This window comes from Vigna unguiculata, chromosome 5 (assembly GCF_004118075.2).
Source record: "Vigna unguiculata cultivar IT97K-499-35 chromosome 5, ASM411807v1, whole genome shotgun sequence".
Lineage (NCBI taxonomy): Eukaryota > Viridiplantae > Streptophyta > Magnoliopsida > Fabales > Fabaceae > Vigna > Vigna unguiculata.
Window position 1 is genome coordinate 35,932,739 of NC_040283.1, and position 13,877 is coordinate 35,946,615.

Below are 13,877 nucleotides of genomic sequence, written 5' to 3' on the forward strand. Positions count from 1 at the left end.
GTTGATTAAATTTAAATATATTTTTTAAAAAATATAATAGGAAAGAAAATATTTAAATTAAAATATATTTTAAATGTTTGTTTACTTCAATTTTTTAAATTCTAACGAATCTCTTTTTATACACTAATAAAAGGTATAATACATCACTTGATCAAAATGACACAAAGAAAAAATAATAAACATAATAATAAAATTTTAACATATATCTTGTATCTTTTAAACTCCAATATATGTTGGATGGTGATAAAAAAATATTCATGACAATTACATTAAATTTTTATATTGTGGTAAATTAAAATTATTTATACAATTATAATGAAAAAAATTACAGTATGATTGATAATGAGTTAGAAAATAAAAAATAATTAGATAAAATATATCGAAATTGTATTTTAGATAATGAAAATAAATAACAAATAAAAATATTAAAAAATTAACAAATGTGTGTCTTAGAAAAATTTGAGAGACTATTGAAAGAAATCACATAAAGGAAAACAAATGTATAATTAAGGGTATGATAAGATGACAAATACTTTAGATATCTAAGAAAACTTTTCAAATATAACATATATACTTAATGGTTGAGAAATAACAAAAATTATTTTAGCAAAACAAGAGTTCTTTAAATGAAACAAACATTAATAATAATAAGTAAAGAATTTTTTTATATTACCTTGTAAATGAAATGTTTGTGCTATTAAACACTTAAATTGAGATTATTAAACATTCTCATGTGAAAGGAAAATATACAATAAATAAAAATATTAAAAAATAATAGAAATATTCAAATGTGAGACATAAAAAAAATTTAATTGACATACATCATTTTAACATAATTACATAAAATTATGATAAGTTGAAAAACATAATGGAGATGCGAATGAGTTTCATGACAAACTAAATAATTAGAAAAAACAAAAAATAGAAAGTATATATATATATATATATATATATATATATATAGTTACTTAATTAATTGTGAAAATTTTAATAATTTAAACAGGAACAAAGATATGGTGGGGACGGGTATTATGGATCCCATCATCATCCCATACCCAATTGAAGTCAGGGATTCTCCATACTCATACCCAACCCAGTCAATGCGGGAATTTTCCGTCAAAATGAGGACAGATTCGGACAATACCCACGGAGGCGGATTTATTTGTCATCTTTTATTGCAATTCCAACCACACATGTGTGAAGTTTTACAAATATTTTATTGAAAATTATAAAAAAAAAAAAAAGTGAAGAACGATAATATTTTTTTGTAAATTCCATCTAATATCGGTATTTTATCTCTATATCTATATAGATTTTGATACAAATAAGATACTCTATAAGATAATATTTATGTAACAATTATTATTTGTAGGATTTCCGTATATGGACAAATATATATATATATATATATATATATATATATATATATATATATATATATATATATATTATATGTAGTTTTCTTTTTCGACATCATTTCCAATTAAAATATTTAGTTCTTTTAGCTAAGCTGAAATACAATAATTTCTTAAATTAATGATTAAATTTAATTTTATGTGAACATTATAAAACTAAGATAAATTTATCTTTAAAAATTAAAATCATGATTGAAAATTTGAAAACGCCTTTAATTTAAATTTCTTTCTTTCCTGGTCATAATAAATGTTAAGTATTAATTTTTAAGAGTCACGGTTCCATTTTTTCAATTATTAATTAATTAGGGATGTTTTGTTGTTTTTTGTGTTTTTTAATTAATTAATTTAATATATATTTAAAAAATAACTTTAAGTTTTGTGGAAAGCTTTTATCTCATATTTTCTTTTTCTTATAATAAAAGATTAGATATTAAATAAAAAGTGTGGAAACAAGTGAAATAGAGAAGAAAATATGGTTGAATCGTATATTATAAATTTTGGCAAATTTTTGTAATATTTCATTTAATAATGTAGAGACACAACTTTAACTTCAAACAAATTATCAAAAAGTTTCAAACACTTAATTTGAAAAACACTTTTTCCTTAGTTAATTTGATTATCAAATATAAGAAGAATTTTATGTTTAGATGTTGTATATTGTTTTGTCTTACAAACAAACAAAATGAATTATTGACCAACTTCGTCAAGTTTCATTAAACATACTAATATTGTAAAGATAAAAGCAAAAATTGTTTGAACTTTTAACCACTTCTTGGCAAAACCAGTATTATTTGAACACATAGTTACTCTCTAACATCCCATTTTAAGAACATAAAAATAATAAGATAGGAAGTTTCATTATAATATTCAAAATAGATAATCCAGTGTATAGAGTATATATATATATATATATATATATATATATATATATATATATATATAGTCTTACAAAAAGTATGACCATAAAAATATATCACTCAACTAAACCAACAAGCTCTATACACAAACTAACCAATGCTAAAACTCTCTTAGACTTTCCATTAGTCTAATTGATGCCTTCTCATCCTCTAGAGGTACCTTTAAACTTGAGACTTCATCTCTTCACACAGATAAGGTGATCATCATAAAAGAAGAATACAAAACCAAACAACACAACCACAAAATAGGATAAGCTAGTGTATCAAAGAAATATTCATATATATATATATATATATATATATATATATATATATATATATATATATATTAACCTTTGCCAAAAGCATACAAACACGGTATAAATCATATCACTGTCTAAATTCACACAAGCAGTTGACACTAAACTTAATTATCTGGATACATGCATCTCCTATATCAGGGCATACACTAATAATATCATCACCAAGAATTTCTCTTGAAACTCTTTAAACATTAAAACTTCACATGCTGACACATCATTCCATACCAATTGTTATCTTATATACTCACAAAAACATTTTCACCTCAAATCATAATAATAAAAGCTAATAAATATGCTTAATACTAGCTACAGATCATTTAAAAATAACTAAACATGAAAACAGATAAAATAGGGCATCTGGAGCTAATGCTCAGCATCGTTTGCTTTGTAAAAACTGGCCCTCAACGCTAGCATGCCACCATTCAGTGCTATGAAGCTAAAATGCTCCCAAACATGTAGTGGTCACCACTGCTCAACGCCACCTGGCTGGCGCTCAGTGGTACCATTATGGGGCTCAGTGTTATATCAGAAAATCAAGACTTTTGTGCTGTGATTAAGAGAACTTCTACCTATCCAATTGATCAACTGATCAACTTGGTACTCCTTTTTTAGTATTTTGATTCCAAACAGGTTTTCATAAGATAGGCTTGTACCAAATTGCTCAATGGATCATATTTCAGTTATCTCATTCACACACCAAGACAAATTGCAAACACTCAACATACAATTATCATCTAAATCACACAAGATCACAACAGACAAACATATTATACCAGATTCATCAAACACAACCAAATTTCATCCCCAATGTAAAATAGTAGTAACATGCACAAAATTAAATTAATAAACTCACACAACATAGATTAAAACTAGCTTGCCTTACCTGACCAAGCAGCTCACAAGACCCAAACAACTCTATGAACTCCAAACTACCTCCAACCACACAGATGTTTTATCTACACATAGAAACATCACAAGAAAAATGGGTTGAAACTTAACTTATGGGAACGGAAAAATTGATCGATCCAAATTGAATAGCTCGCCGCAAAGATTACTCCTACAACCTTAGATCTTCAATCAGGCTAACAAAGGACGAAAACCTTTAGAGAGAAATCAGAGAACTCTAGAAAAGTTGTTTCTAGAGAGATAGTGTGTTTGAAAATAGTGAAACTCGGTTATAATAATTTATTTATACTAAAATCTTTAAATATTAAAATAATTGAGTCTCACTATTTTTAAACCACTATCACTTCTAAAATGTCATTTTCTAGTGTTTTACACACTCCTAACTAAAAATTAAGTATTGTATGGAACACAAACAATCCTAACTAAAAATCGAGTATTCTTTAAATTGCTCCTAGCTAGACAATTAGAATATTCTCTGAAACTCAATCACTTTTAACAAAATACAAGTATTGTTTGGAAAATAACTACTTACGACTACACACCAATATTGTTTGGAAAGAAATCACTCTTGGCTAAGGGTTTAGTGAAAAAAAGGAATGATATAAAAGATCACAAATTTTTGCTTATTAGTTAGAGAAAACACGTCTTTCAATGAATATAAGGTTTGAACACTCTATTAGTTTATTGAACGAAAACAAACAATGTTATTGTGAAGTTTGAGGCATTAAAAGCTTTGAGCAACAAAGCTGACAATGTGTTACAACTTATTTTCTACCACTTTAGAAGCTTCACTTCAAAATTCTATCTTGAAGTCTTCATTTGTTAACACAATGATTGTAGAAATGTATTAAATGTGTTCCATTCAACAATAAATGTTTATCTCTTTTCAAAGAAACATTTTGATAGCTAACACGACTTATTAGGCCACGATTGAAGAACTTTCACCAAAACTGGAATAAAGTATATAATCATATGACATATATAGTCTTTCTCAAGTTGACATTTAGTGTACCCTTCAAGAGATATTTGACATTGACGTGTGCTTTGTCAAATTTTCTAGGTAGACATAAAGATGAAGACATTTTCTACAATGTAGAATAATCGTAAAGATTTTCATTATGTACAACATTAGCTTATAGACAATGTACATATTGCTTGAAGAAGACTCCATTAGACGAAACAAAGAAAACTCATGTGCTACATCGTCTTTCAGACGGAGCACTTTGTGTCTCACATGCTTAAAATCATTCATCTGAATCAAATTCAATCAAAAGATGTTAGACTTTACTTTAACAATAAGATAAAATCTTTTAGAGGTTAATCAATATAAAATTTTACTTTTATTTTGATTTTTGAAATTAATGACTTAAATTAAACCAATTTTTTTATCAAATTAATCTGATTGAACTAAAATAATTCAAATTTTAAACTATATTTTATACTTTTGATAAATTAAAAAAAAAATAAATCAACCTAACTTTATACATTAAACTTATATAAAAAAAAGGATTTATACAATAGAAATTACCATTTAAACTTGAAATTTAAAAATATGTTCAATTTAAGTTGTTTTACTGTCCAAAGGTGAAGTAATGACATATGATATATATGTGAATTTTTAACTCTTTAGATATTTTCACTTTCAATTAGTTATTTATACTTATATATAATGGGATACCCTATTTTGGTGTCCACATTATTACGGTGTCCAATTTTTATTCTCAATTTTATTCGTTAATAAATAATTGTTTCTTTTTAATTAAAACAATTTTTTATCATTTTTACCCTTTAAATAACCGTTTTTTTAATTTGATTATTTCATTCAATTAATTTTTCTTTTAAATTAATTATTTTTAAACTAAAATAACTATATTTAATAGAAAAAATAGGTATAGAATAAATAAAAATTTATTTATAATAAAATTTTAAAAAATATTTATATAATTTTTTTAAAAAAGTGAACACATTGCGCATGTGTTTCACTTATGTTTATAAAATTAACCTTAGTTTTTTGGGGAAATTATTAACTTTTTTTAGTTTCTTTATTTTCGAATCATCATGTGTTTGTCTCAAGTCAATGGAGTTTTACTAAAGAGTATGTCCCTACAAGGAGATTGAGCAAGGGGATCCTATGACACCATTTTTATTCCTACCGGTAGGAGAGAGTTTAGTAGGATCGTTTAGACAAGCAATTAAATAAAAGCCTATATTGTAGGGTAAAAGTGGGTGAAAAGGGAATTGAAGTCGGGTTACTATAGTTACAGATGACACTCTCTTTTGGGTGATGCAAGTCCTGAAAATGTATGGGCTATAAAATCTAGGTTAAATACGATTTTGGTCTCTTAATTTTTAGTGAAAATTGGAATTAGTCTCTCTTGGAAACTTTAAACCAATTTAGTCCCTCATCTTTTTACATGCATAGATTTAGTCCTTTAAATCAATTTTTTTTAAAGTTTATTTGACATTTCAAAAGCGTTTCTCAACTAAAATTGGAGTATAAATCTGTCAAATGGTGTAAACAAACTCAAGTAATATCATGAAACACGTTTGAAACGTCAAATAAATTTAAAAAAATTTGGTTAGAAGGACTAAAACCACACTTTTTTAAAGTTGAAAGACTAAATTGGTTTAAAGTCCCAAAAAGGGACTAAATCCAATTTTCGCTAAAAGTTAAGGAACAAAAAACATAATTAACTCTAAAATCTATGTTAAGAAGTTTTGAGTTGGTATCAGAAATTAGGGTAAAATTTTCTAAAACTAAGATTGGAGGAGTGGGATTGAACAATTCTTTAATACAAAACTTCTCTAATATTCTAAACTCAATTACATGAAAATACCCTTTGAGTACCTTGGATTGCCAATACGGGGAATCCAAGGAGAAAATAGTTTTGGAAACCTATGGTTTCTAAAGTTAAAAGCATGTTGTTTGTAAGACCCGTGAAATTAGTTAATTAAATAAATAATTAATTAATAAATGCGAGTAGAAAGAGCCTTTATGACATTAATTGTTGGTTGGTGTGACGTGAAAAAGTAATAGCTCAAGTGGTTGAAAGTACTTGGTTTGTGTGAGAGGACTTGGGTTCGAGTCCTATGTAAAGAATAAGCTTTATTTTTGCTAACTATTAGTTGTGGTATGAATGTGAAGGGGTAAAGAAAACCTAGCAGAAGGGTAACCATTAGGTGCTGAAAAACTTGAATAGCCATTAAGCCCACACTAAAGCCAATCCCATTTTATTTTTAAAGGCACCTATAAAAGCCAAAATTTAGGTAAAGGGAAGGGTTTTGGGCATTGTGGTTGACTGCTATAAAGAGAAGCACGAATTTGAGAGTGTGAGTGGAGTTGTGGCTGTGCAAAGGCTGGACCAAGAGGGAGATTGCGAATCAAGGCTTCTATCTTTTCGATTTTTGATCCCTAATTCCAGGTTAGGGGAGTTGAACCCTTATTGTAAATTATTGGTCTGATTGTATGAGATTGATGATCTATTGCTAGTGAAATTCGAGTTGATTATGGGGTGAATTCGGGGTGGGGTAATTGGGTACTGTTGTATTGAAAATTTCATGTGAATTGGTGCTCATGATGGCTATTCTGTGTTGTGTATACTCTTATGGTATGAAAAGTGAGAGTGGGAGTCTGTATGGCACTTGTATCTTGCTATTCTGTGAGTGTAATGTTGACAAATTAAATTGGTGTGTTTTGGGAGCGTTTTTGGGTCTCTGATGCAGTGCTTGTATGCGTAAAACAGTTTAGAACCTTCAATTCTCGCTCAGGCGGGTGAGATTCGCCTAGGCGAGACATGTAGGGACTCATATTCTTACCTTTCTCGCGGTTCTCGCTCAAGCGAAGAGTATTGAGTTTGGGCGACACAGACACCCGCTCAGGCGAGTGAGGTTCGCCTTAGCGAAAGAGTGATGAAGTTGCGCGTGTTGAGCGCGACTACTTGTCCAGGCGAGGGTTTTGGTGGGTTTTGGGCGAATCAGGGTCTCGCTTAGGCGAGACGGCCTCGCCTAAGCGAGATCTCTTGGTTTTATTTTATGCTTTGTTTGCCTTTTTAGCCCAAACGAGGTTGAAATGGGTGTTTGGGTGAGAGATGATCTCGCCTAAGCGAGATAACGTGGTGTGGTTGTTGTCTTAAGCTCGCTCAGGCGAGGTTGGTTAGCTTAGGCGAGGTTGAGGGCTTAGCTTAGGCGAGACGTCCCTAGCTTAAGCGAGTTTATGCGAGTTACTATGTTTCTATGTGCTTGTGAGTGTGTTTTGGCTGTTTATCCTAAGGATAAGTTGTATATGCATGTGGTGTAGGGTTTGGGCTTAAAGGACTAAGTTCAATAGGGGTCTGGGATGTGCTTGGTGGTTGGACACATGATGGGCATGGAACTGGTTAAGTTCCCGTCGGCTACTAATGGGCGAGGAGTCCTTAGTATGGTGATTGCATGTGTCGGACGCACGATGGGCAAGGAACTGTTATGTTCCCGTCGGCTACTATTTGGCGAGGAGTCCATAGTATGGTGATTGCGTGCGTGCCAGGGTCCAAGTGAGAATACTTGGATGATTTACTACAAGCGAGGAGTCTGTAGGGCAAGACTATGAGCGGGATAAGCTCATAGGGTTGCACCACGAATGAGTTAGTTTCGTGGAAGCACAATGAAGTCCCAAGATCTAGTTCATGCATATGACTCATGAAGGACAATGAGGTCATGGTGGGATGGTTTGAAAAGTATGAGAATTTAGTTATGTACTTTGGGTTGGGAAACATTTATATTCATGTTTGTTTATATATATTGTGCATAGCTCACCCTTTTTGTGTGTGTGTGGCGATGATCAGATAACTTGTTATCCGAGAGCAGACGATGTGACAGGTGGGCCTTTGACTCTTATTTCAGTTTTATGAAATTATGGACTCTTGGTTTTATAGCTTATTATATATTAAAGTTTTAAATTTCCCTTGTTTTGGGAAATAGTTTATATTCAATGCGGTATTTATTGTAAATCGAATTTTATTTATTTAATATCAGTAATATTCCTTAGGGATGTTACATTGTCTAGCTAGAAATGTAAACTATTGTCCTTTGTTGGAAGGGTATGTCTCATAAAATTGGTAATCTCTACTCTACCGTTATACTATCTATCTTTGTTCAAAGCGATGAAGAGTGTATGTAATGAACTCATAAGAGCGCAAAGGAATTTTCTCTAGGGATGAGGCTCTGAGGTTAAGAAGATTGCTTGGCTTAGGTGGGACAATATATGTAAATATAAGGAGGAAGGGGGGTTGGGCGTAAGAGATATTGAGAACTTTAACATAGCCCTCTTAGCGAAATGGAAGTGGAGACTAAGCAAAGAAGATCATGTCGTTTGGAGAGAGGCACTTGAATCAAAATATGGGTCATGGAAAGATCATCTTCCAAATAGTTTTTTAAAGAACTATGTAACCTTGATTCTCCATTGCGAGTGGAGATACATAGGAGCTAGGTAAATCGTTGTCGGGCCCAACTTAAATAAATTTTCAACAATATTTTCTTTACCATTTTGTATTTGTTTGTTTGTTTGATTTTTGGGGAAAACCAATATTTTAAAAATTACATCAATTTTTCACACCTAATTAAAGGAAACCATCTTTGGACAAACATATATGGTGGCGACTCCTCTGTATATTAAAATAATTTTCGTCGTCCCGTCATCACCTCAATTGCGATAGTTGGGGTCATTTATTCATTAATAATAAAAGTTTGTCATCTTTGTACTTTTAAAGATGTATGTGGTTTTGTTTTGTATTAAGGATGGGCAATGGATTGGTGGGTGGTTGTGATGTTAGCCTTTGCACTTATCATACTGTATCTAGGTTGAACAAGGGTTTGGTCTTTGTGTTCTTTCTTGTTCAGGCTCATGATGTTATGTATATGGTTATTTTTTGTAAAAGGATTAGGGCACTCCACAAGTGATCTACTATATTAATTAATTAATTCTTTGCTTATAAAAAAAATGATCATATATTGTTTTTCACTAATTTATATAATCAATATGTTTATAAAACTAACCTTAATTTTTTGGAGAAATTATTAACTTTTTTTAGTTTCTTTATTTTAAATATACAAACAATATGTGTACGTATTTTATTTTGAATACTTATAATTTTATTTTATTTTAAAATATGAGCACCTGCTTTTGTTAATTTAGATAGGACCTCTCTTCCCAGTAATTTTGTTAGCTTTTCATATTATAACTTAAAAGTATGACTCTATATTTTGTTTTGAAGAAAACAATAATGGGTATTTTTTAATATATACGGTGCTGAGTTGTAACATCCTTCTTAAAAGTTACATTATCATTAATCATGCATGTAATCACCAAATAAAATTCTCATGTGACATAAACTTATTCAAAATAAAATATATACAAAATCATTGAGAGGAAAATAAGTTAATAAGGTTCATACACGTATAAATATATCTATATTAAGCTAAAATCCTGCTTCACTTCTCACAATGACCATAACCAAATTACTTTCAAGAATTCAGTCCATTCAAATTTTAACACATACGTAAACTTTTTTTTAAATATCTAACTCTTTTATTTGAATTATTGTTCATTAACACAAAAGTTTCACTGTGTACTTGAATTCATACTCACATAAGAAGTATCACTGCCACATAAAAAACATAGATTAAATATTTGATCACACTCTAACAATCCTAACAGAATATAAATTCATCTTTGATAAAATGAAAGGAGAGAGAGATGATAACATAAAGTTTGTATTTCTCATCTATGGAAAGAAGATTAGGATACAATATTATATAGAATCCTAAGAAGTATAGGCAACGCCACTAGTAATAATATTGATTGTAGTGGTGGTAAATTGCTAAAATTGCTAAAAATTTTGCTTTACTTACTAGAGATGTGTTATATATGCACAAAGGTAACCCTAAGAGCAATAAGTAAATGGGCCTAAAACATGAGTATATGCTAACATCCACTTAAGCTACTCACAATGCTACAACTAAATACATTGAGAGTTTGTCAAATAAAAAAAATGAAAGCAAGATGAAGACACATGACCTAAATGAGAATGCCACAAATACCAAATGTCATAGGGCTGGAATACCAAATGCCAAAATTGCAAAATGTTCAAATACCAAAGGCCAAAATTGTGAAAGGTTCAAATATGAAATGTCAAAATTGCGAAAATTCCAAATACCAAATGTCAAAATTGCGAAAGGTCCAAATTCCAAATGTCAAAATTGCAAAAAATTCAAATACCAAATGCAAAAATTGCAAAAGATTCAAATACCAAATGCCAAAATTGCGAAAAATCCAAATACCAAATGTTGAGGTGCTTATAGCACCACCAAATTTAAGCTGAAGAAGAAAACAAGCAAAACGAATATAAATACACACTGGACGTTGCAATTACTGATTACTTGAACTAATTCAAGACATAGAATCAAAATGTTACAAGAGATGTGTTATATACACACAAAAGTAACCTAAGAACAATAAGTAAATGGGCATAAAATATGAGTCTATGCTAACAACACAATCAAATAGAAAAAGGACACATATTATTTAAGAAAATCTATAATGTATATATTCTAATAATCTTGATCCCTTTGATGATATACATGCAAATAAAAAATGTCTCATGCAACAAACTCACTAAAAGACTCTAAAGAGGACAAAAGATTAATTTCTTCTTTTTAAAATTATGTTCGGACAAGAGTGTAACACTTTGTTCCAGAACTCTTACGATGTATTTCGATCTTCAAATACGTAAATAGATCGGTTAGAATTTTAGAGAGCGTGTAAAGGAGAAAAAAAATTACTTTATAGAAAGATAATTTTTATAAAATAAAACTTGATTAAATAATTATGTTTATAACTTTAATTTTTTAATAATAAAATAATAGTATGTCTTTCATAAAAATTAATTATGTTCTTAAATGAGTAATTTATAATGGGTCACGTGATCAAAATTTTTGTAGTTACTTTTTATCTTTAATTATTTTTGTTCAATTTTTTAATTTTTTAAATATTATTAAAAATAAAATATAAATATAAAATGTGTATATCATAGATTATCATATATTATAGATGATAGAGTTATAACTCTATTCAACTATATAGGTTATGGTTCTTTGTAAAATCGTAACTTACATTTTAATAGTCAAAATATAAACTATATTTTAATAGTTAGAGTATAAACTACGACTTTAATTCAACTATAACATATACTCTTTTTGAAATTGCAAAAATATCATTATATTTTTATAAATTATATTTTGTTTTCTCAAAACTGTATGCATAATTAATTTTTTTTTTACAATAGTACGTGAAAACATAAATAAATAAATAAATAAAATTTTATATTCAACTTCCAAGAAAAAACATATAACAAAACAAATAGATAGACTTCGAATTCTAATCCAAAAGTGGAAATGATTTGGAAAATTCTACAGGAATTTCAAGAAACTTTAGGAATATAAAAATGCTTTTTATTTGTCATTATTATGGGAGGATATTACTAGAATATGTAATATAATTAGCTAGTACTTTTGAAAATAAACATATATTTAACTTCAATATATCTGTCTCCAACTATATTGCAAACCGAACATTACACGTGGTGTGGATTTTTTCAATTATTCTATTGGCAATCATAAAAAATAAATAAATAAATAAATAAAAAAAGTGAAGCACGAAAATATTTTAAAGATTCCACATAATATCGGAAATGTAGATTTTTTTTATACAAATAAGATATTCTGTTAGATAATATTTATGTTAAAATTCAAAGTTATTTTTCATATATGAACAATTATTTTTTTTCTTTTTTGTATGCAGTTTTCTTTTCTTCTTAACATCGTTCCCAATCCAAATGTTTAGTTTTTCTAACTAAGCTAAAATACAATAATTTCATAAGTTAATTTCCTAAATATACGTTAAAATACTATAAAATACATTCAAACAAAATAATTTCATAAACTAATTAGACTAAATTTACATTAACATTAATATAATATAATTTAAATTTATTTCCTACTTAAGTCTAAAACAAATTCTGTCAATACTGATATTTTCGATTATTATAACTTGATGATTTCTAAGCATACTTTTAATTACTATACAATTTTATAAAACGAAATAATTTCCTAAACTAATATATAATTTAGGATAAATCAGATGAGTAATTTTTTTAATGTGATGTTTTCATTTTTCAATTATTAATGATCAATATCTTATTATTTTTAATTCTTTTTGTTTATTAATTGATTAATTTAATGTATATTCACAAAATTAATCTTAGTTTTGGAAAACATATGATATAACACATCTTTTATAATGTAGTTCCTATGTGTAAAAGAATATATATATATATATATATATATATATATAAATAAAATTAAGAATGTAATGCATATAAAAGTTAACATTAAGAACATGTAATTAGATAGCAGTAACAGAAACTAAATCAGTGAATGAAATGATTTTATCCGTTCATCCAAACATAGGACAGAACAAAGTGAAAACGGCTTTTGTGTAAACCAAAACACAGGCAGATTGAGAATCTGACTCTTGCTATGTCTTACTCAATTGGATTTACCAAAGTTGTAGCATTCGAATACGAACAGAGAAAAAAAGGATGTCGATATCACTTACACAATTAATTTACTAGATAAGGTACGTAATAATTCACATAGTAGCGGAGAAATCTAATCATTATATACCCTAAATTTATTTTATATCTCATCGGTGTGGGATCTCTTATCATAGAAGTAAAATCAAAATAGTTCATGCTAGAGTGTTTGTATCTGTATCGAAAGATTATATGAAATATATTAGAGTTTGATTATCCCTGCAGCACGTGAGTGAAATGAATTGGAGTGTTTGCAAATTTAGAATGTGTAGAACTTTGAAACCTGAGTTTGAAAGATACTGTGAGTTAAGAAGATTTGAGGATTACACTGCACACACAACAATCGTGGGTGTCAGATCCAGCAAGCACATCACATGAGAGAGAGGAAAATTTGGGGTTTGGGAAAAGGGATGATGCAATTTCGTCCTTCTTTTGCTGTTCAATTTTTGTCCCTCATTGTGTTTCAGTGAGAGCTGTTAAATGCTGATATTATTATGGTTTTTAGCTTTTGTTCTCACTCGCCACAATGCAGATGCAGGGTTTCTTCAGTGTCTGTAGTAACTTTGTTTCACTTCAGAATTATGAACATTACTAAATGTTGCAGAAAGATGAGTTTATGGGAAGTCTCCTTAATGATCATGAAAGTGTGAAAAAATGAAGTGGATAAGGAGATTTTGTGATGGAGCAACAATGACACGTGATAGGCCATGT